This window comes from Triticum aestivum, chromosome 3A (assembly GCF_018294505.1).
Source record: "Triticum aestivum cultivar Chinese Spring chromosome 3A, IWGSC CS RefSeq v2.1, whole genome shotgun sequence".
Lineage (NCBI taxonomy): Eukaryota > Viridiplantae > Streptophyta > Magnoliopsida > Poales > Poaceae > Triticum > Triticum aestivum.
Window position 1 is genome coordinate 385,997,732 of NC_057800.1, and position 23,505 is coordinate 386,021,236.

The 23,505-nt window shown below is 45.6% G+C and overlaps 1 long non-coding RNA gene across 1 annotated transcript; it reads right to left on the reverse strand.

The window, feature by feature from the left end:
* Nucleotides 1–7,284: 7,284 nt before the first annotated feature.
* On the reverse strand, nt 7,285–9,300 carry LOC123061363 (uncharacterized). Its single transcript, XR_006428954.1, has 2 exons — nt 8,886–9,300; nt 7,285–8,667 (listed from the first exon to the last, which is right to left on the reverse strand). It is a non-coding gene; the product is annotated as an uncharacterized lncRNA (long non-coding RNA).
* Between the last annotated feature and the right edge of the window lie 14,205 nt (nt 9,301–23,505).

The window sequence follows — 23,505 nt, forward strand, 5'->3', positions numbered from 1 at the left end:
CTCCATGGCTAGCATGTATAAGGAGATTCCTAATGCAGATCTTGAGACTCACCAATTTGGATCAGTGAAACACCTGCTGTCAGGACTGCCTACTATCAATTGGATCCTTAGGCACACTCCTCTGCCCAAGTCTGGTGATCACAGAATGATCAGAGGCCACTCCATCAATCTGCTACATATATTTGATGTGCCACAAAAGTTCAAGGTCATGAGTCTTATAGTTGAAACTATCAAGAGGACAGCTGCTGACCAAAAGAGAAGCTGTGGGTATGCACCACAGATCCAGGAGTTGATTAACTCCAAGATGGGCACTGGCACATACTTGTTGGACAAGGAGCACATACCTATCTATCCAGACTTTGAGGACAACCAAGTGGTCATGAATAAGGATGAACCATCTTATGTGCACGTTCAAGCAAAGAGGGAGAAGGAAAAGGCTGAGAAAGCTGCAAAGATGCCAACCATGGAAGAGTTATCTTAGTATCTTCTAAAGAGCAAGCAAGATCAGCTCGGCTACTTGATTGCATCCACCCTAAGGATTGAGAAAGGGCTGGCCACCCTGACTCAAAACCATGAGAGCTTGGAAAGGATCATGGAGCAGAAGTTCTATGACATGGATGTGAAGGTAACTGAGATCCAGTCTGTTGTGGAGCAACTTCAGGATGATATGCAGGAGAGGAAGGGAAAGACAACCACTGATGCTTTTGCTAGAGTGCCTAGAGGACAAAGATCTACTGCAGTGCCTGTTCCAAACACCAGAGCAACTTCATCTGCACCAGCTACAACTTCAGTGCCACCAGCTCCAGCACCTACTCCATCAGCTCCATCTACATCGACTGAAGCCTTCGTTCTTGGAGTTATCCGGACACCACCACCTGAAAACCAAGCCTAAGAAACGATTTAGTGCTATGCATTTTCTAGGAACTTTTTGGTAACTTGTTGCCAAAGGGGGAGAAAAATGTATAGATCATAGGCTTCGAGAGAGAGCGTTGCTGCTTTTTTATTCTCTCTTGCTTTGGTGGTTGAACTTTATTTGCATGATTGAGATACTTTTTATTTGTGTGATACTTGGATGATCATGTGTGTTTGATCATATGCTACATTAATGCTTGTTGGATGACATTATCATTTTATCCCTATATGATCATTCACTTTGCTTGGTAATGGGTGCATGTATTTAATTATTATCATTTTGAGCACTCCACCAAGATGTATGTGACATGGAAGATAACCCATGAGCCTAATTCTCTGTGCATTTGCAGTCCAAAGCAAATCATAAACTATGCACAAATTTAGGGGGAGCTCTTGCTTTTCACATACTTCTCAAAGCGACAATGTTTTTCACTCTTATTATCATTCGTCGAAGCTTTGATCTATATGTTGTCATCAATTACCAAAAAGGGGGAGATTGAAAGTGCAACTATCCCTAGGTGGTTTTGGTAATTCCTAACAACATATAGCTCATTGAGCTAATGCTATTCCAAGATTAATATTGCAGGAAAAGCTCAATGAATGGCATGGCATGGATGAGGAAAGTGGACCCCTCAAAATACTAAGGACAAAAAGATTGGCTCAAGCTCAAAGCTCAAGACTCTACATTTTATATTTTAGTGATCCAAGATCACATTGAGGCTATAGGAAAAGCAAATACTATCAAGGAGGGATGAGGTGTTGCTTAATGAGGTTCTTGCTTCATAGTGCTTAGTGATATGCTCCAAAACCCTCAACTACCTTCCCACATCCTCATATGACCTAAACCAAAAGTCAAACTCGGCCCCACCGATTCTTTCTATCCGGCGCCACCGAGTTCAGATGTCATAGCCACTGCCACAAACCCTAGGCAAATTGGTCTCACCGATAGGGATCTCGGCCACACCGAGATGGGGCTGTAATCTCTCTGTTTCCTTTCGTAACGTTTCGGTCCTACCGAGATGAGCGATCGGTCCCACCGAGATTGCAATGTAAACTCTCTGTTTCCCTTTTGTAACATTTCGGTCCCACTGAAATGAGCAAATCGGTCCCACCGAGTTTACCTGACCAACTCTCTGGTTAGCTTATTACCAAAATCAGTCCCACCGAGTTTGTGTAATCGGTCACACCGAGATTACGTTATGCCCTAACCCTAACCATATCGGTCCTACCGAGTTGCATCTCAGTCCCACCGAAAATCCTAACGGTCACTAGGTTTGCCTAATCGGTCCGACCGAGTTTCTCAATTCGGTCTCACCGAGATTGGTAAATTGTGTGTAACGGTTAGTTTTTGTGTGGAGGCTATATATACCCATCCACCCCCTCTTCATTCGTGGAGAGAGCCATTAGAACATACCTACATTTCCAATAAACATTTTCTGAGAGAGAACCACCTACTCATGTGTTGAGGCCAATATATTCCATTCCCACCATATGAATCTTGATCTCTAGCCTTCCCCAAGTTGCTTTCCACTCAAATCTTCTTTCCACCAAATCCATACCCTATGAGAGAGAGTTGAGTGTTGGGGAGACTATCATTTGAAGCACAAGAGCAAGGAGTTCATCATCAACACACCATTTGTTACTTCTTGGACAGTGGTGTCTCCTAGATTGGCTAGGTGTCACTTGGGAGCCTCCGACAAGATTGTGGAGTTGAACCAACGAGTTTGTAAGGGCAAGGAGATCGCCTACTTCGTGAAGATCTACCGCTAGTGAGGCAAGTCCTTCGTGGGTGATGGCCATGATGGGATAGACAAGGTTGCTTCTTCGTGGACCCTTCGTGGGTGGAGCCCTTCGTGGACTCGTGCAACCGTTACCCTTCGTGGGTTGAAGTCTCCATCAACGTGGATGTACGATAGCACCACCTATCGGAACCACGACAAAAACATCCATGTCTCCAATTGCGTTTGAATTCTCCAAACCCTTCCCTTTACATTCTTGCAAGTTGCATGCTTTACTTTCTGCTGCTCATAGACTCTTTGCATGCTTGCTTGAATTGTGTTAAGATTGCTTGACTTGTGCTAAGATAGCTAAAATCTGCCAAAGACTAAAATTGGGAAAAGGAAAGATTTTTAATTGGTCAAGCAGTCTAATCACCCCCCCTCTAGACATACTTTCGATCCTGCACTTGCAAAGATATTTAAATCATTCATATAAGAATTCAGAGAAGAACCAAATATTGTTCATAGATAATCTTGATCATAAACCCACAAATCATCGGATCTTGACAAACACACCGCAAAAAGAATTACATCGAATAGATCTCCAAGAGAATCAAGGAGAACTTTGTATTGAGATCCAAAGAGAGAGAAGAAGCCATCTAGCTAATAACTATGGACCCGAAGGTCTGTGGTAAACTACTCACACATCACCGGAGAGGCTATGGTTGATGTAGAAGCCCTCCTTGATCGATTCCCCCTCCGGCGGAGCGCCGGAAAAGGCCCCAAGATGGGATCTCACGGGTACAGAAGGTTGCAGCGATGGAAATAGGGTTTCGTGGTGCTCCTGGATGTTTTCAAGGTATATGAGTATATATAGGAGAAAGAAGTAGGTCGGTGGAGCTGCGAGGGGCCCACGAGGGTGGGGGGCGCGCCCACATGCCTCGTGGCTTCCTTGACGTCCAGTCCAAGTCCCTTGGATTGTGTTTGTTCCAAAAACGATCCTCGCGAAGGTTTCATTCCGTTTGGATTCCGTTTGATATTCCTTTTCTGTGAAACACTGAAATAGGGAAAAAACAGCAATTTGCACTGGGCCTTCTGTTAATAGGTTAGTCCCCAAAATAATTTAAAAGTGCATAATAGAGCCCATTAAATATCCAAAACAGATAATATAATAGCATGGAATAATAAAAAATTATAGATACGTTGGAGACGTATCATGCCTATATAATGACCATTGCCTGGATATCATCATGATTATTTGAAGTTCTATCAATTTCCCAACAGTAATTTGTTTACCCATCGTTGGCTATTTTTCTCGAGAGAAGCCACTAGTGAAACCTACGGCCCCTGGGTATCTTTCTCATATTATTTTCCTTCACGGTCTATTTTATTTTCAGATCTATTAAACCAAAAATACAAAAATACCTTGCTGCAATTTATTTTATTTGGCGTTTGATCTATCGATATTTACAACTTTCTCCCGTCCACGCGCCAATTTCTGGCACCGCTACCCGAAAGGGATTGACAACCCCTTTTACACGGCGGGTTGCGAGTATTTGTTATTTGTGTGCATGTGTTGTTTACGTTGTGTTGCTTGGTTCTCCTGCTGGTTCGATAACCTTGGTTTCATATCTGAGGGAAATACCTACTGCCGATGTGCTGCATCATCCCTTCCTCTTTGGTGAAATACCGATGTAGCTTCAAGCGACATCACCCCTCCCATGTATATATAGGTGGGAGGGGAGGGGAATAGCCTTGGGACACCTCAAGTAGTAGGAATCCTACTTGGTGGCCTAGTCCAATTCGTCCCCCCTACCATATTTTCTGGAGGGGGGAGGAAGGAGGGAGGAGGGAAGGAAGGGGGAGGCCGAATCCCTCCCCTTCCTTCTCTCTTCCCCTCTTTCCTTCTTCCTCTGGTTCGGCACATATGGGGGCGCAGCAGCCCATGCTGGCTGCTGTGTTTCCCCTCTTGGCCCATTAGGCCCATATCTTTTGCCGAGGGTGCCCGGAACCCCTTCCGGTGACCCGATATGTACCTTGTACCCTCCAGAACACTTCCATTGTCCGAATACTATCGTCCTATATATCAATCTTTACCTCTCGACCATTTTGAGACTCCCCATCATGTCTGTGATCTTATCCGGGACTCCGAATAATATTCGGTCACCAAATCACATAACTCATATAATACAAAATCGTCATCGAACGTTAAGCGTGCGGACCCTACGGGTTCGAGAACTATGTAGACATGACCGAGACACCTCTCCGGTCAATAACCAACAGCGAAACCTAGATGCTCATATTGGTTCCCACATATTCTACAAAGATCTTTATTAGTCGTACCAAAATGACAACATACGTTATTCCCTTTGTCATCGGTATGTTACTTGCCCGAGATTCGATCATCAGTATCTTCATACCTAGTTCAATCTCATTACCGGTAAGTCTATTTACTCATTCCATAATACATCATCCTGCAACAAACTCATTAGTAACTTTGCTTGCAAGGCTTATTATGATGTGCATTACCGAGAGGGCCCAGGGATACCTCTCCGATACTCGGAGTGACAAATCCCAATCTTGATCTATGCCAACCCAACAAAACACCTTTCGAGATACCTATAAAGCTTCTTTATAATCACCCAGTTACATTGTGATGTTTGATAGCACACAAGGCATTCCTGCGGTATACAGGAGTTGCATAATCTCATAGTCAAAGGAATATGTATATGACATGAAGAAAGCAATAGCAATAAAACTGAATGATCAATATGCTAAGCTAACGGATGGGTCATGTCCATCACATCATTCTCCTAATGATGTGATCCCGTTCATCAAATGACAACACATGTCTATGGTTAGGAAACTTAACCATCTTTTATTAACGAGCTAGTCTAGTAGAGGCTTACTAGGGACACAGTGTTTTGTCTATGTATCCACACATGTATCAAGTTTCCTGTTAATACAATTCTAGCATGAATAATAAACATTTATCATGATATAAGGAAATATAAAATAACAACTTTATTATTGCCTCTAGGGCATATTTCCTTCACTAAGCACATATATCCAGTTGGATATGGGTAGCATGAGTTATTATTGTTGACATCACCCATGAGGTGAATACATTGGGAGGCGAAATTATAAGCCCCTATCTTTCTATGCATCTGGTTGAAACATTTTGCTCATGTGTATGGGGTGAGTGTTAGAAATCATAGAAGACTATATGATGGTTGAGTATGTGGACTTGCCTAAAGGCTCTGATACGTGACCCTTCCTGAAAAGATGATGAATTGTAGTTGCAAAGTTGACTGAGCACATAGTTTGTTGGTTTCCAAAAGAGTTTATGCTTTATACTTTGATGTTGTGATGAATTGTTACTTATTCATGAGAAGTCTATGATAAAGTTCTATGATAAAAGTTTTATGTTAAAGTTTGTTGCTGTTATAATAATTTACATGATGCTTCTATGTCTGTATTTTGTTTTTATCGACACCTCTCTCTCTAAGCATAAGGACATGTTTTTCGATTTCGGTTTTCGCTTGAGGACAAGCGAGGTCTAAGCTTGGGGGAGTTGATACGTCCATTTTGCATCATGTTTACCTACTATTATTTATAATGCTTTTATGCATAATAATGCCTTTTGGAGTAATTATAATGCCTTTTCTCTCATAATATGCAAGGTTCACACAAAGAGGGAGAATTCCGGCAGCTGGAAATCTGGACCTGAAAAAGCTACGTCGGGCTACCTATTCTGCACAACTCCAAATGAGTTGAAACTTTACGGAGATTTTTTATGGAATATATAAGAAATATTGTTGCAAATATGTACCGGAGGGTCCCACCAGGTGGCCACAACCCACCTAGGCATGCCAGGGAGCCCAGGCGCGCCCTGGTAGGTTGTGCCCTCCTCGGCCCACCTCCGGTGCCCATCCTCTGGTATATAAGTCATTTTGACCTAGAAAAAATAAGGAGAGGACTTTCGGGACGGAGCGCCGCCGTCTCGAGGCGGAACTTGGGCAGGAGCACTTTTGCCCTCCAGTGGAGCGATTCCACCGGGGGGAACTTCCCTCCCGGAGGGGGAAATCCTTGTCATCATCATCACCAACAACCCTCTCATCTTGGGGAGGCCACTCTTCATCAAAATCTTCACCAGCACCATCTCCTCTCAAACCCTAGTTCATCTCTCATGCTCAATCTTTGTACCAGAACCTCATATTGGTACCTGTGAGTGACTAGTAGTGTTGATTACATCTTGTAGTTGATCACTATATGGTTTATTTGGTGCAAGATTATATGTTCAGATCCATTATGCTATTTAATACCCCTCTGATCTTGAACATATTTATCACTTGTGAGTAGTTACTTTTGTTCTTGAGGTCACGGGAGAAATCATGTTGCAAGTAATCATGTGAACTTGATATGTCTTCGATATTTTGATAACTAGATGATACCCCGCGCGTTGCTGCGGGAATTGCTTGCAATATATTTCGGTGAGATTTGGTTATATGGGCATGAATAGAAAATGAGCACTTGTAAAGAACATAGGTAAGTGCAAGGTATTTTGGAACATGTACATTAGATCATCCACATTCAGATCACCATGAATTAAGAATTATATATGTATGCTTAAAATGAATTGCTGGTAGCATCATAAAGTTTCCCAGGTTGTCCTTCATACCGATAAAGTTTAGGTAACCATTTCTTAAGCTATGAAATGTTCTAAGACAATAATACCAAGAACATGTTGGTAAGCATAACTGTAATAAAAACATGAATTGGAAGTGGGCCTAATTGAGCAACTATCAAAAATTTAGTGGGAGACACATGTAGCTACAACTAAGTTGGAGAAGTATTATCCGGCTCAATTTCCAAAGTGCAACCAGGTAAAAAGCATTTGGCACCGGCACCGTGCAAATATTTAAAATGAGAAAGGACATAGAGCTATCAAATAGGGACGCTTCTATGCCATTCTCTGTTTCATACAAATAGTGGAAAATAACTTCAGGAACTTACCCACTTTAAAACAACACTATTGTGCTTTGTTTGTTTTGATTGCTTGTATTTTGATTTTTTAATAAACACAGACAAAAGTTTGCATCCACTTCCACCATCCTACATAAATACAAAAAGTGTATGTTTTACAAAAATGAAATTTACTTTAGTTTAACATAGCAAATTAAAGAGCTAAAGATGTGGACTCTTGTAAACAAAAACATAGAGAATCCTTTATTATCATCAGTGAACTAACCATGACCCATTGTCCGAAGGGTACTGATATTAGAATTATTAATTCATAAATTCTCGCAAAAACAAAAAGACTATAACGTATGTAGATTGGTGGCCCAGCAGCATACTACAAACAGGGTTTAGATTGCACTCAAACAATCTTGGTAAAAAGTACTATTTTTCAGCTATAATTAGTACTGTGGAGCATGTATAATAGAAGAAGATGCACGCTACTTTAAGGTCTAGGATATCATGAAGTTGTGATTTTAATGGTAGTTGAATATCTGAAGTTAAGAAGCAACAGAACTGGGTTACTTTGTCACCCTCCCAGAGCCAAAAAGAGTTGTGATTTTAATGGTAGTTGAATAATTATGATATCCGTATTTAGGAGATGAACTATTCATGGAAACAAAACTGTATCATAAAAAAGTAAGAGCCAAAAAGAGAATGATAGGGATTCCTTACCACTGAAAGGAGGATCGGGAGAGCCATCGCTTCTCACAGCCGCATTCGTCGTTATCTCAGTGACTTACGGATTATAGAATAAGGAAAAAAAGGAAATGATAACCCAAACTCCCGTTTCTGAATTTGCAAGAAGAAATAGGTGAGTGGAAGCTTAGTTCCTCACCTGACTTGATTCTAGTGAACCTTTCATGTCCGTGATTTTTTTCGAAAAGGTCCATGTTCGTGATTGCCTACAATAGCTCAAAGGTGCCGTACACTGCCCTAGCTGCTGCTGCTTCACGACTACCTGACGGTCATCACCTTCCAATGGGGTTCCTTGGCAAGGCTTAATGCGTGTATACTCCTGAAAGTTGTATAACATTCAGAGTTTCGAGAATGCATGTAAATGAAAGGTACAGAGGGGATCCCCCAAAATTAAGGCTGATTTATCCTACAATATTGGCCGAATCCAATGAATCAATGGAGTAGTTTGTATCATGCATCTACTCTCTATTCCATCTTAGACTGTAAAGAAGAATCAAATTGCTAAGGATGAGTGAAGCGAGAAACTTGCCTGCTCACCTCGCACCCATACCCATGTACTGGAGCCACAGAACAACCTGACTTCATGATGGGAAGGAGGATGCAACCTGAAACTTCGGCGGGCAGGTCTTGGACAGGTGGATTGTGCCAGATGAGTGCCACAGGCGGAGATGCATCCCCGCTAATCCCCGCTGCCGTGTGCTACTGTAGATAGGTAGGGGGAATTTTATGAATGGCAGAATGGGAGGAGAGCTTGATGTGTTGACTTTGCGAGAGCGGTTGAATCAGGGAGGGAGATGACGCTCGTGAGGCCTCAATCCCTGTCGACCGGAGGCGGTGGCAATCCTGCGCCGAATCTGCTACTTGTTGAAGCCTTGAAGGGCACCGCCCGGTGGTGATTGCACCGCCGTGTCTTCTGGTATGGGGAAGAGTAGAGATGCGGAGAGATGAAGCGTTGGGCTTCTTTTTATCAGTTAGTATACTGACTCTTCGGACCAAAGAGGCCTCTTTGGTTTCTAGAGAGTCGCACATTTTTTTAAAGAATGATGACATGCTGAGCTGCATGATCAAAATAAATTAAAGTAACTGATGATGTGGCAAGGCTGCTGAGGTGGATAGGTTGCATGTTAAGAGAAACAGGATAGTGGGGATCAACTATTTAGGTATAATAGATATGCATGTTGTGATTCCCTTAGTGGTGTCATGTGAACGTCGACTACATGACACTTCATCATATTTGGGCCTAAGGGAATGCATTGTGGAGTATTTATTAGATGATGGGTTGCTAGAGTGACAGAAGCTTAAACCCTACTTTATGTGCTACTTCGTAAGGGATCGATTTGGATCCAAAAGTTTAATGCTATGGTTAGATTATATCTTAATACTTTTCTCGTAGTTGTGGATGCTTGCAAGGGGGTTAATCATAAGTAGGAGGTTTGTTCAAGTAAGAACAAAACCTAAGCACCGATCCACCCACATATCAAATTATCAAAGTAGTGAACACAAATCAAGCCAACATGGTGAAAGTGACTAGATGAAATTCCCGTGTGCCCTCAAGAACACTTTGCTTATGATAAGAAACCGTTTTGGCCTATCCTTTGCCACAAAAGGATTGGTCTATCTTGCTGCATATTATTTGTCGTTACCATTATGTGCTCGTTACAAATTATCCTGCTACCAAATTATCTGTTACTTACAATTTCAGCACTTGCAAACATTACCTTACTGAAAACTACTTGTCATTTCCTTCTGCTCCTCGTTGGCTTCGACAATCTTACTCATTGAAAGGACTATGATTGATCCCCTATACCTGTGGGTTGTGTAACGCCCTCGATGCGGCTATAACTCCCACGTGTCGAAGCACGACTTAGAGGCATAACCGCATTGAAAGCAATGTCGCAAGTGAGGTAATCTTCACACAACCCATGTAATACATAAGGGAAAGAGATACATAGTTGGCTTACAATCGCCACTTCACACAATACATGAATAAAGCATTACATCAACCAGATACAATCAAGGTCCGACTGTGGAACCCAAAATAAAAGAAGACTACCCCAAATGCTACACAGATCCCCGATCGACCCCAACTGGGCTCCACTACTGATCGACTAGAACGAAACAACACAAAGGACAAGATCTTCAACAAGCTCCTGCTTGAGCTCGGTTGCGTCATCTGCACGGTATCCTCGGCACCTGCAAGCTGGTTTTGGAAGTAATCTGTGAGTCACGGGGACTCAGCAATCTCGCACCCTCGCGATCAAGACTATTTAAGCTTATGGGTAAGATAAAGGTATGATGTGGAGCTGCAGCAAGCGACTAGCATATATGGTGGCTAACATACGCAAATGAGAGCGAGAAGAGAATGCAAAGCGCGATCGAGCAACTATGATCAAGAAGTGATCCTAGAACAACCTACGTCAAGCATAACTCCAACACCGTGTTCACTTCCTGGACTCCGCCGAGAAGAGACCATCACGGTTACACACGCGGTTGATGTATTTTAATTAAGGTCAACTTCAGGTTTTCTACAACCAGACATTAACAAATTCCCATCTGCCCATAACCGCGGGCACGGCTTTCGAAAGTTCAAATCCCTGCAGCGGTGTCCCAACTTAGCCCATTACAAGCTCTCACGGTCAACGAAGGATATTCCTTCTAGCGGGAAGACCCGATCAGACTCGGAATCCCGGTTACAAGACATCCTCGACCATGGTAAAACAAGTCCAGCAACACCGCCCAAATGTGCCGACAAATCCCGATAGGAGCTGCACATATCTCGTTCTCAGGGCACACTCAGATTGTCTAAACTTCCGGTAGGCCAGCCCAGAGTTGCCCCTGGTGGCCACCGGCGGCTGACGAGGTGGACCAACACACAGAGGAGCACTGGCCCCGGGGGGTAAAATAATGATGACCCTCAGGAGCGCGACTCCCAAGAGAAAAGAAAAGGGCTGGTGGCAAATGGTAAAACCAATGTTGGGCATTGCTGGAGGAGTTTTATTCAAGGCGAACTGTCAAGGGGTTCCCATAATAGCCCAACCGCGCAAGGAACGCAAAATCCGGGAACATAACACCGATATGACGGAAACTAGGGCGGCAAGAGTGGAACAAAACACCAGGCATAAGGCTGAGCCTTCCACCCTTTACCAAGTATATAGATGCATTAATTAAATAAGATATATCGTGATATCCCAACAAGTAACCATGTTCCAACAAGGAACAACATCTCCATGTTCCAACAAGGAACAAACTTCAATCTTCACCTGCAACTAACAACGCTATAAGAGGGGCTGAGCAAAGCAGTAACATAGCCAAACAACGGTTTGCTAGGACAAGGTGGGTTAGCGGCTTGGTTCAACAATATAGGAGGCATGATAAGCAAGTGGTAGGTATCACAGCATAGGCATAGCAAAAGAGCGAGCAACTAGCAAGCAAAGCTAGAAGTGATTTCGAGGGTATGGTCATCTTGCCTGAGATCCCGCAAGGAAGAAGAATGAGTCCATGAAGAAGACAAACGGACGTAGTCGAACGAATCCTCACAACACGACGTTATCGGAACCAGCCCGAAGAAGCAACACCGGAAAGGAGCAAACAATCATGGTAAACAACCACCACATAAGCATGGCACGGTGCACAATCGAGTATGATGCATGTCCGGTTTAATGAAGCATGGCATGGCAAAGTGCAACAAACAACACTACAAATTAAGTGGAGCTCAATATGCAACGAGTTGCATATTGGCAAAACACCACAACACGTTATTTAGTTTGATCTCGTTTATGTACCGAACAAGATTAAATTTTGTTAGCATGGCAAGAGGGTGAAGCAAATGAAAATACCTATCTAGTCAAGTTTAAATGAGGCCGGAAACAACGAACAACAATTTCGGAAACTCCTCATATGCATATATTAGGTTTGGTACTGTTCTGCCCTAAACATAATTTTAGAGTTGTTAAGCATGCAAAGTGAAGCCACCATGTTAAACTAGGCATTTTTCTACCCCATATACATATAAAGTTTCTTAAAATCCGAGCTACGGTTATTTAGTTATGAATTAAAGCATTTTAACATGTCATAGGAGCAAATTTAACCAAACAGCATTTTAAACATTTTAAACATGGATGAAAATTGGATATTATTAAACTAGACAAAATTCTAAGCAACTTTCGTATATAATTTATTTAGATCCGATGCATGGTTGTGAAGTTATTAAATGCATGAAGTTTAGGGACCTGACTGTAAAACAACAGTTTTCTGGATAAAAGAGAAAATCGCAGCGCAGGGAAAAAAATAGAAACGGGCCAAATCTGGGCAGCCCAAAAGCAGGAAAAAAAGAGGGGCGCCAGCGGGGTGGTCTCACCATGGGCTCGGCCCGGTTCGGTGGGAAGAGGGAGGCCTGGCGCTGGCTTTGCGGTCCAGGAGGCTGGATCAGGGGGAAGTAGGCTTGGCCTTGGCAGCGGCCCAGCGAGGCGCTGCACGAGCGCGTGGCTGCGATCAACGAGATCGAGCGGTTCCAGGCGCGGGGGAACTGCCCTGCTCGTCTCTGAAGACAAACGGCAGCAGAGCGACGCCGGGGACTTGCGGGCGGCGCGGGTGGGTCTTGGGCGCGGCTCTGCAGGGCCGTGACGGCGTGGGGACGGCCGGATCCAAGCATAGGGCGGCGAGGCAGGGGACCTGTAGGCGTGCGGCGATGAGGAGGTTGGGGGCGCCGGTGTCCCATGCCAGCGATGAGCGGCAGAGGATGTCCATGGCAGCAGGAGACTCGGGAACGGCGGCAGCGGGAATGCAGGGAAGGCCGGCGAGGACCAGTCTCCGGGGGTGACCGCGAGGAACCTGGCGTGTGGGCGCATCGATGGCAAGGGAAACGAGCATCTCGTCCTCCCGTTCGATGCAGAGGAAGGCGCGCGATGGGTCCTGGGCGGCAGGGACTTGGCGTCCGGGGCTTGAAGCTTGAAACGGCGGCGCCATGGCAGGGCGTCCTTGGCGGCAGACCTCGTCGGCAGGGTCAAGGGGTCGTGCCCGCGCATCGGGCGTGCGAGGAGGCAGCTGCCTCGGCCGTGGCTTGCGGGGGCGCGGACCCAGGCATGGGGACTTCGGCGGGACGGCAAGGCTGGAGCGGATCGGGCGTTTCCTGCGCAAGACAGAGAGAGAGAGCCTTGAGAGAGAGAGAGACGAACAGAGGGAGTAGGAAGAACGAGGGAAGATGGCGGGGCGGGACGAGGCCATTCCTGGTGGATGCGGTGAGGAGGAAACGGCGACGAGGAGGCGCACGGCTGCAGAGTCCCGAGGTCGGCAGGGAGGCCTCAGGCGCGAGAAGGAGGGCGTGGGTTGGTCTGGTGTTGAACACGAGGGGGGATTTGGGAGGAGATGGATTTGGATCGGGAGGAGATCCTGATGTAGGAGAGGAGTGGCGGCGGGGAGGGACAAGCCTCCTAGGTTTTAGGGTTAGGCTAGATTTGGTAGGTGGTGGTCTATAAATATAACGAAAAGAGGGAGTTTGGATCCTCCGATCGAAATCGGACGGTTCAGAAACAATAGGCTAGGGAGGCCAAATAACAAAACGGTGATATTTTGTAGATGCTCGGGGATGATCCGGACACAACGGTGGCGACAGTCCGGGTCGGGTTCGGGACAACTTTCGGACACGCGCGAGGGGGGCTGCGGGCTGACAAGAGAGGTTAGGTTGGACCTGGCGGTAGGTAGTGAGCTGTGTAGATGGTCTCGAGCTGAGAGAAGAGAAGAGAGGGAGGCCCGACGACTGTTTCCGAAGACCGAAAACGTCCGATGTTAGACCGGCTATAATGCCGCTATAGTTTAACGGTTGGGCTATCAAACGAACTCCGAATGCGATGAAACTTGACAGGCGGTCTATCTACACTATAAAAACACCGCACGCCAACTTTCATCCCATTCTGAGAACATTTTCTGGACACTTATAAAATACTATTTCGGACATGCCGCGGGTGCGTGCAAGTGTGGTTGGGCTCAGAACGGACAACGGAGAGAACTCGGAGAACCCGAACGAATGCAAGTTTCGAAAACATGATGATGCAATGCACATGATGACATGACAATATGCAACACGCAAGCGAATGACATGGCAACAATAGCGAATAACTGACGGACACCTGGCACATCGGTCTCGGGGCATTACAACACTCCACCACTACGAGAGGATCTCGTCCCAAGATCTAGAATGGCACCGGAGGGAAAAACGGAAGGGAAAGAGAAGAGGTAAAGCTAAGTTGCTGCTTTGACAAACGAGTGAGACCCAAAGAACCTTGCAACGGTTAAGCCAGACAGCACTCCGGTAGAAAAGAGATGCAATGGTTGATAAGGCGAAAAGAACTTGAGCAAAAGGGCACAACACTCCGGTTAAATGGATAAGCATGAAAGAACAAGATCTTAGACAAAACGAAATGATGGGTGAAAAGAACAACATGGCAATGCCTCCGGAACGAAAGAATAGAAGATGGATAATTGAAATGGGAGAATGGAGAAGAAAATGCCAACTTCTGTCAAAAAAGAGCTTGAAAAGGCAAACTTAGGAGAAGTGTCGAACAGAGTTGTTGGAACACCAACAACGGAAGGACAAGTTTGAAGTGGGCTTATGGAGAACATCTCAAAACTTAAGGTGAAATTCTGCCACTAACGAAAACAAGATTGGATTGATAAGAACAAGAAGACGAGGAACTATTTCACCGGGAGGAAAAATGAAGAACTTGGGTCATTTATGACCACCATAGATAGCCACAATCCTTAGGGACGGTTTAGGTGAAATATAACCCAGTATAACTTCAATGAAGAGAATGATGGATTTAAAATACCCCATTCTCGATAACTTGTGAAACATGAAACATGAACTCAAATTATCAAGAATGACATAATACCATCTCCAATAATATGGTAGAAAGAATTGCACTCCGGATAGCAAAGATGAAGAACACTTGAGTTCCTCTGAAAAGAATCTCGATGAACACTTCGAAAAGGAATTAAATCCTTGATGAACCATCATGTAGAACCTTCATGAAGAACTCCATTAAGCAAAAGAATGATCAAACAGAAAGAAAGAGAAGTTGAAAACACAAGGTGAATCCTTGCAATGATTAGATAGATCTTTGGAATGATATAATTGAAATAACTTTGAGCTCCGGAAAGAAAGATTAAACAAGTGAAACCGAGAGTTTTGATGAGGCTCCGGAATAAGGAATTGAATTTACTCGATGAAACAAGAATAAGAATTACATTATGCTTATCCTTTATCAATTAAATTGATGACAATCAACGGATTTGACATATTACTTATTCTCGTGGAAAAGATTAAGAGAGATATAACATAAACTTGAGAACGTCTTCGACGAATCCACCGGTAGGATTGAAAACAACAAACGAATTGATATGATAACAAGGTAAGAAGAATCTTGAACGAACCACCGTAAGAATTGAAAATGAACAAAGAAGAAAAATAAAGAAACACCGGGAAGAATTAGAGAACAAATGAAGATACTTGAGGGGAATTTAGATAAAAGAGAACAAAGAGATCACGAACTGATTAGAGAATATTGAATGATGCACCGGTAAGATTTAGAGAAAGAGAGCTGAAAGCTGAGAATGAATAAATCTTCTGAAATGATGGGCTTCGGAGAATCAAACAGAAAAGACTCTTGAATTGCTCCGGAAGGATGAAAAGAATTTCCACAATCAAACCCAATTATGAGAGGATGGCCTCAAACTAGAATCACGAATCTCTGAGAGAACGGATAAGATATGGAGGAAAAAACTCTTCTTCGGTCTTCAAAATCCGAGAATGACGATGAGAAACACCACCAAGAATTGTTGAGGCACTCCGGAATGAAGAATGGAAAAGGTTGAGCCAACGATGAAAAGAATTTAACCGATCTTGGAGAAAGGCATTTGACTGATGATAAATCATTCTTACGTCAAACTTTGAGATGAATATGAGAATGACTCCGGAAATTAGAAGAGTCGGGTAAGATCCTGGGGAAAAGACCTGTGGGTTAGGGCCCACTCAAAAGATACACCGTGGAACAATTTAAAAGAGAGAATGCACCAGTTGAATTAAATGGCTAGAATGAGATAACAACCTCAAAATAGCTTGAACAGATCTTGAATGACAAGACGAGCCTTTTGAGAAAGCTTGAGCACGCCGGAACAAATGAATAGTGAGAAGTGAATTATTATGAGGTGCACCGGTAAGAAAAGGTATTTGAAACAAGGAAAAAGGATATGATCCACAAAGCTTGACTTGAAACCACCGGATAAGATAAAAGAAAGAAGAATGATGAACTAGAAGTTCCGTTAGTATCTTCATGAGAATCACCGGATAAGAACATTGAAGGAAAAGAATGGAGAGACTTCGCATCAATAAGATGGATACTTGATTAAGAAACCTTAGTCCTCGAAGAAAAAGGGAGGGTGGGCGGGAAAACAAAGACAACTTGGGATGCATGAAACGAACACCGTTGAGAAGAAATGATAATAGATCTTGCTGATGGTGAAATAACCGGATCCACTTGAAGAGAAACACGCAGGTGAAAAGGATTAACAAGACAATCTTGATGATCAAGAAGGATTGGTATCCACATCGGAGTATGAGAACACCGTTTAGAAAAGGTCTGGAATCAACATTTGACATCGAAGCAACTCGAATACCACAACTCAAAACAAAACAAAGTATTGGCTTACATTATAAGCCAGAACAAACATATGATAGAGATTTCGTCCGAAGTTTTCATGGTGGGGCCTACATGGGCTCGATCGTACAGCACCATCATGTACAAGGCAGTGCACATGACATACGAAGCATCCCCGAGTCGGCATAGCCAAGGACTCTTTAAGACACAACAAGACCACTGTAAAACCGACCGTGAATATGCGGACCACTAGATGTCGAACCCCAATTTCATATCATACATCTGTCGGAAAGATATCCTAAGAGCTACTTGAATTCGCACTTATAAACTCCCGAAACTTTCTGGTTATGCAATCAGGTGTTGGGGATACAGGGGAAGCATAATATATCACCCAAAACTAGAAAATCCTACATCCAGCTGTATCCATACTTCAACACATAGCCAAGAAACCTTCGGAAATCATCTACCTCAACCTTCGAAAAGCATCCGTTATACGAGTTATGGAAATACTCCCGAACTCCCGCCCCAGTACTGGGTGGCGTCGAGGTTATCTCACCAACAACTACATAAAAGAGATTTTCGATGTCGGTGAAACTAAACTCAGGTATTCCAGAACTGCAACGATAAAATTGTGACGACAACACCTTGGAGCTCAACTCCCCGGGACACTGCCACAACCCCTAAATGATAGGAGGCACCAAGAACAATGTTCTCGTCACAAATTGATCGGAACGATTCCAAGATACCCGCGTGATCCTAAATTTTTTTAGTGAAATTTGAGAAGAGAAGTCAAAACTCTACGTCAGGATGCCTTACCAGAGCGATGAAGGGACTGGGGAGTAAAAGAATTCCTAAACTCTCCGATATATAATTCCTAAATGACTCAAAACATTTTTCTAGACTCAACTCGTCAGCTAATTCAATCAAGCAGTGGGGCTCCTAAGGTCGGGGAAGGCTCTGATACCAACTTGTAACGCCCTCGATGCGGCTATAACTCCCACGTGTCGAAGCACGACTTAGAGGCATAACCGCATTGAAAGCAATGTCGCAAGTGAGGTAATCTTCACACAACCCATGTAATACATAAGGGAAAGAGATACATAGTTGGCTTACAATCGCCACTTCACACAATACATGAATAAAGCATTACATCAACCAGATACAATCAAGGTCCGACTGCGGAACCCAAAATAAAAGAAGACTACCCCAAATGCTACACAGATCCCCGATCGACCCCAACTGGGCTCCACTACTGATCGACTAGAACGAAACAACACAAAGGACAAGATCTTCAAGGAGCTCCTCCTTGAGCTCGGTTGCGTCATCTGCACGGTATCCTCGGCACCTGCAAGCTGGTTTTGGAAGTAATCTGTGAGTCACGGGGACTCAGCAATCTCGCACCCTCGCGATCAAGACTATTTAAGCTTATGGGTAAGATAAAGGTATGATGTGGAGCTGCAGCAAGCGACTAGCATATATGGTGGCTAACATACGCAAATGAGAGCGAGAAGAGAATGCAAAGCGCGATCGAGCAACTATGATCAAGAAGTGATCCTAGAACAACCTACGTCAAGCATAACTCCAACACCGTGTTCACTTCCTGGACTCCGCCGAGAAGAGACCATCACGGTTACACACGCGGTTGATGTATTTTAATTAAGGTCAACTTCAGGTTTTCTACAACCAGACATTAACAAATTCCCATCTGCCCATAACCGCGGGCACGGCTTTCGAAAGTTCAAATCCCTGCAGCGGTGTCCCAACTTAGCCCATTACAAGCTCTCACGGTCAACGAAGGATATTCCTTCTAGCGGGAAGACCCGATCAGACTCGGAATCCCGGTTACAAGAAATCCTCGACCATGGTAAAACAAGTCCAGCAACACCGCCCGAATGTGCCGACAAATCCCGATAGGAGCTGCACATATCTCGTTCTCAGGGCACACTCAGATTGTCTAAACTTCCGGTAGGCCAGCCCAGAGTTGCCCCTGGTGGCCACCGGCGGCTGACGAGGTGGACCAACACTCAGAGGAGCAATGTCCCCAGGGGGTAAAATAATGATGACCCTCAGGAGCGCGACTCCCAAGAGAAAAGAAAAGGACTGGTGGCAAATGGTAAAACCAATGTTGGGCATTGCTGGAGGAGTTTTATTCAAGACGAACTGTCAAGGGGTTCCCATAATAGCCCAACCGCGTAAGGAACGCAAAATCCGGGAACATAACACCGATATGATGGAAACTAGGGCGGCAAGAGTGGAACAAAACACCAGGCATAAGGCCGAGCCTTCCACCCTTTACCAAGTATATAGGTGCATTAATTAAATAAGATATATCGTGATATCCCAACAAGTAACCATGTTCCAACAAGGAAAAACATCTCCATGTTCCAACAAGGAACAAACTTCAATATTCACCCGCAACTAACAATGCTATAAGAGGGGCTGAGCAAAGCGGTAACATAGCCAAACAACGGTTTGCTAGGAAAAGGTGGGTTAGAGGCTTGGTTCAACAATATAGGAGGCATGATAAGCAAGTGGTAGGTATCGCAGCATAGGCATAGCAAAAGAGCGAGCAACTAGCAAGCAAAGCTAGAAGTGATTTCGAGGGTATGATCATCTTGCCTGAGATCCCGCAAGGAAGAAGAACGAGTCCATGAAGAAGACAAACGGACGTAGTCGAACGAATCCTCACAACACGACGTTATCGGAACTAACCCGAAGAAGCAACATCGGAAAGGAGCAAACAATCATGGTAAACAACCACCACATAAGCATGGCATGGTGCACAATCGAGTATGATGCATGTTCGGTTTAATGAAGCATGTCATGGCAAAGTGCAACAAACAACACTACAAATTAAGTGGAGCTCAATATGCAATGAGTTGCATATTGGCAAAACACCACAACACGTTATTTAGTTCAATCTCGTTTATGTACCCAACAAAATTAAATGTTGTTAGCATGGCAAGAGGGTGAAGCAAATGAAAACTACCTATCTAGTCACGTTCAAATGAGGCTGGAAACAACGAACAACAATTCCGGAAACTCCTCATATGCATATATTAGGTTTGGTACTGTTCTGCCCTAAACATAATTTTAGAGTTGTTAAGCATGCAAAGTGAAGCCACCATGTTAAACTAGGCATTTTTCTACCCCATATACATATAAAGTTTATTAAAATCCGAGCTACGGTTATTTAGTTATGAATTAAAGCATTTTAACATGTCATGGGAGAAAATTTAACCAAACAGCATTTTAAACATTTTAAACATGGATGAAAATTAGATATTATTAAACTAGACAAAATTCTAAGCAACTTTCATATATAATTTATTTAGATCCGATGCACGGTTGTGAAGTTATTAAATGCATGAAGTTTAGGGACCTAACTGTAAAACGGCAGTTTTCTGGATAAAAGAGAAAATCGTAGCGCAGGGAAAAAAATAGAAACGGGCCAAATCTGGGCAGCCCAAAAGCAGGAAAAAAAAGAGGGGTGCCAGCGGGGTGGTCTCACCATGGGCTCGGCCCGGTTCGGTGGGAAGAGGGAGGCCTGGCGCTGGCTTTGCGATCCAGGAGGCTGGATCAGGGGGAAGTAGGCTGGGCCTTGGCAGCGGCCCAGTGAGGTGCTGCACGAGCGCGTGGCTGCGATCAATGAGATCGAGCGGTTCCAGGCGCGGGGGAACTGCTCTGCTCGTCTCTGAAGACAAACAGCAGCAGAGCGACGCCGAGGACTTGCGGGCGACGCCGGTGGGTCTTGGGCGCGGCTCTGCAGGGCCGTGATGGCGCGGGGACGACCGGATCCAAGCATAGGGCGGCGAGGCAGGGGACCTGTAGGCGTACGGCGATGAGGAGGTTGGGGGCGCTGGTGTCCCGTGCCAGTGATGAGCGGCGGAGGAAGTCCATGGCAGCAGGAGACTCGGGAACGGCGGCAGTGGGCATGCAGGGAAGGCCGGCGAGGACCAGTCTCCGAGGGTGACCGCGAGGAACCTGGCGTGCAGGCACATCTATGGCGAGGGAAACAAGCATCTCGTCCTCCCTTTCAATGCAGAGGAAGGCGCGCGATGGGTACTGGGCCGCAGGGACTTGGCGTCCGGGGCTTGAAGCTTGAAACGGCGGCGCCATGGCAGGGCGTCCTTGGCGGCAGACCTCATCGGCAGGGTCAAGGGGTCGTGCCCGCGCATAGGGCGTGCGAGGAGGCAGCTTCCTCGACGGTGGCTTGCAGGGGCGCGGACCCAGGCATGGGGACTTCGGCGGGACGGCCAGGTTGGAGCGGATCGGGCATTTCCTGCGCAAGACAGAGAGAGAGAGCCTTGAGAGAGAGACAAACAGAGGGAGTAGGAAGAACGAGGGAAGATGGCAGGGCGGGACGAGGCCGTTCCTGGTGGATGCGGTGAGGAGGAAACGGCGACGAGGAGGCGCACGGCTGCAGAGTCCCGAGGTCGGCAGGGAGGCCTCAGGCGCGAGAAGGAGGGCGTGGGTTGGTCTGGTGTTGAACACGAGGGGGGATTTGGGAGGAGATGGATTTGGATCGGGAGGAGATCCCGATGTGGGAAAGGAGTGGCGGCGGGGAGGGACAAGCCTCCTAGGTTTTAGGGTTAGGCTAGATTTGGTAGGTGGTGGTCTATAAATATAACGAAAAGAGGGAGTTTGGATCCTCCGATCAAAATCGGACGGTTCAGAAACAATAGGCTAGGGAGGCCAAATAACAAAACGGTGATATTTTGTAGATGTTCGGGGATGATCCGGACACAACGGTGGCGACAGTCCGGGTCGGGTTCGGGACAACTTTCGGACACGCGCGAGGGGGGCTGCGGGCTGACGAGAGTGGTTAGGTTGGACCTGGCGGTAGGTAGTGAGCTGTGTAGACGGTCTCGAGCTGAGAGAAGAGAAGAGAGGGAGGCCCGGCGACTGTTTCCGAAGACCAAAAACGTCCGACGTTAGACCGGCTATAATGCCGCTATAGTTTAACGGTTGGGCTATCAAACAAACTCCGAATGCAATGAAACTTGACAGGCGGTCTATCTACACTATAAAAACACCGCACGCCAACTTTCATCCCATTCTGAGAACATTTTCCGGACACTTATAAAATACTATTTTGGACATGCCGCGGGCGCGTGCAAGTGTGGTTGGGCTCAGAACGGACAACGGAGAGAACTCGGAGAACCCGGACGAATGCAAGTTTCGAAAACATGATGATGCAATGCACATGATGACATGACAAGATGCAACACACAAGCGAATGGCATGGCAACAACAGCGAATAACTGACGGACACCTGGCACATCGGTCTCGGGGCGTTACAGGTCGTCACGAGGAAACGCGCACGACACATGCCAGCCACGTGCTATCGGGCGCACGCAACCTGTTCGACGGAATGCCGGCCTCCGGCGACTATGACTACATGCAAAACATCATCTTAGAGGGTGGTGCGGCGACCGTTGGCGGTGCCGCCGGGGCCGGCTATGATCACGAAGAGACACAAAGCCAGGAAGGCCGAGGGGCATTCACACCGTCCACCTTTGATCAAGATCAGGTGGCCTGCATGCATGATTAGGTCGTCCTAGACCTGGACGGCTTCCCACTCGACCATGAGTTTTCGGAGGACTCGGGCTGGAGGAAGAGGATGAGTGTGACATCGAAGGGGAGACTTTGTTCGAGGACGAGCTCGCCAACCAAGCCGCCGGGGCGAAGCCGAAGCGCAAGAGCAAGCGGACAAAGGCATACACGGTGGCCGAGGACAAGCTTCTTTGTGCGTGTTGGAGAGACATTGGGAAAGACCCCAAGGTCGGCGCTGAATAAAAGGCATCAACCTTTTTGATTCGTTTCCACTGTGAGTTCCATGAGCGGAAGAAGTTTCCACCATACCAAATACTAAGCACACGTGGATGGGTGTCCATTTTGAAGTGATGGAGGGTGATCCAACAACAGTGCAACAAGTTTTGTGCCACTCTTGAGAGCGTCAAGGCCGCCCCGTGAGCGGCATTGGCATGCAAGACATGGAATGCAAGCGCCGGCCCTCTTTTGTGTCATTCCGTTTATGCTTGCATGTCCATTTCCATATCCATTTTGACAATATGCTTGGATGCAATACATTTGTAGGTCTTCCAAGCTTTGGAGGCATTCAAGGTCCAACACGACGGCAAGTGCTTCAACCTCTCTCATTGTTGGAGGCCATTATGAGTAAGAAGGACTCAAGGGAGGAAGAGTGCCGGTGATACAAAGAAGAACAAATGATCGCCTTCATGGAGATCCAAAGGAGGAGGCTTGAGATGGACGTGGAGAAGCAAACCAAGATGCTTGAGATGGAGGAAGAGAAGCAAGCCAAGATGCTAGAGATCGAGGCCGTCAACACCCAGACCAAGGCAAAAGAAGTGGCTCTTGCGAGCATGATGACTGGGGTGGAGATCATGAAGGTGGATCTCAACACCGTGTCTCCAAGGAAGAGGACATGGTTCGAGAAGATGCAGGCGGACATGCTCAAGTTCAACGACGAGTGACCTATGGCG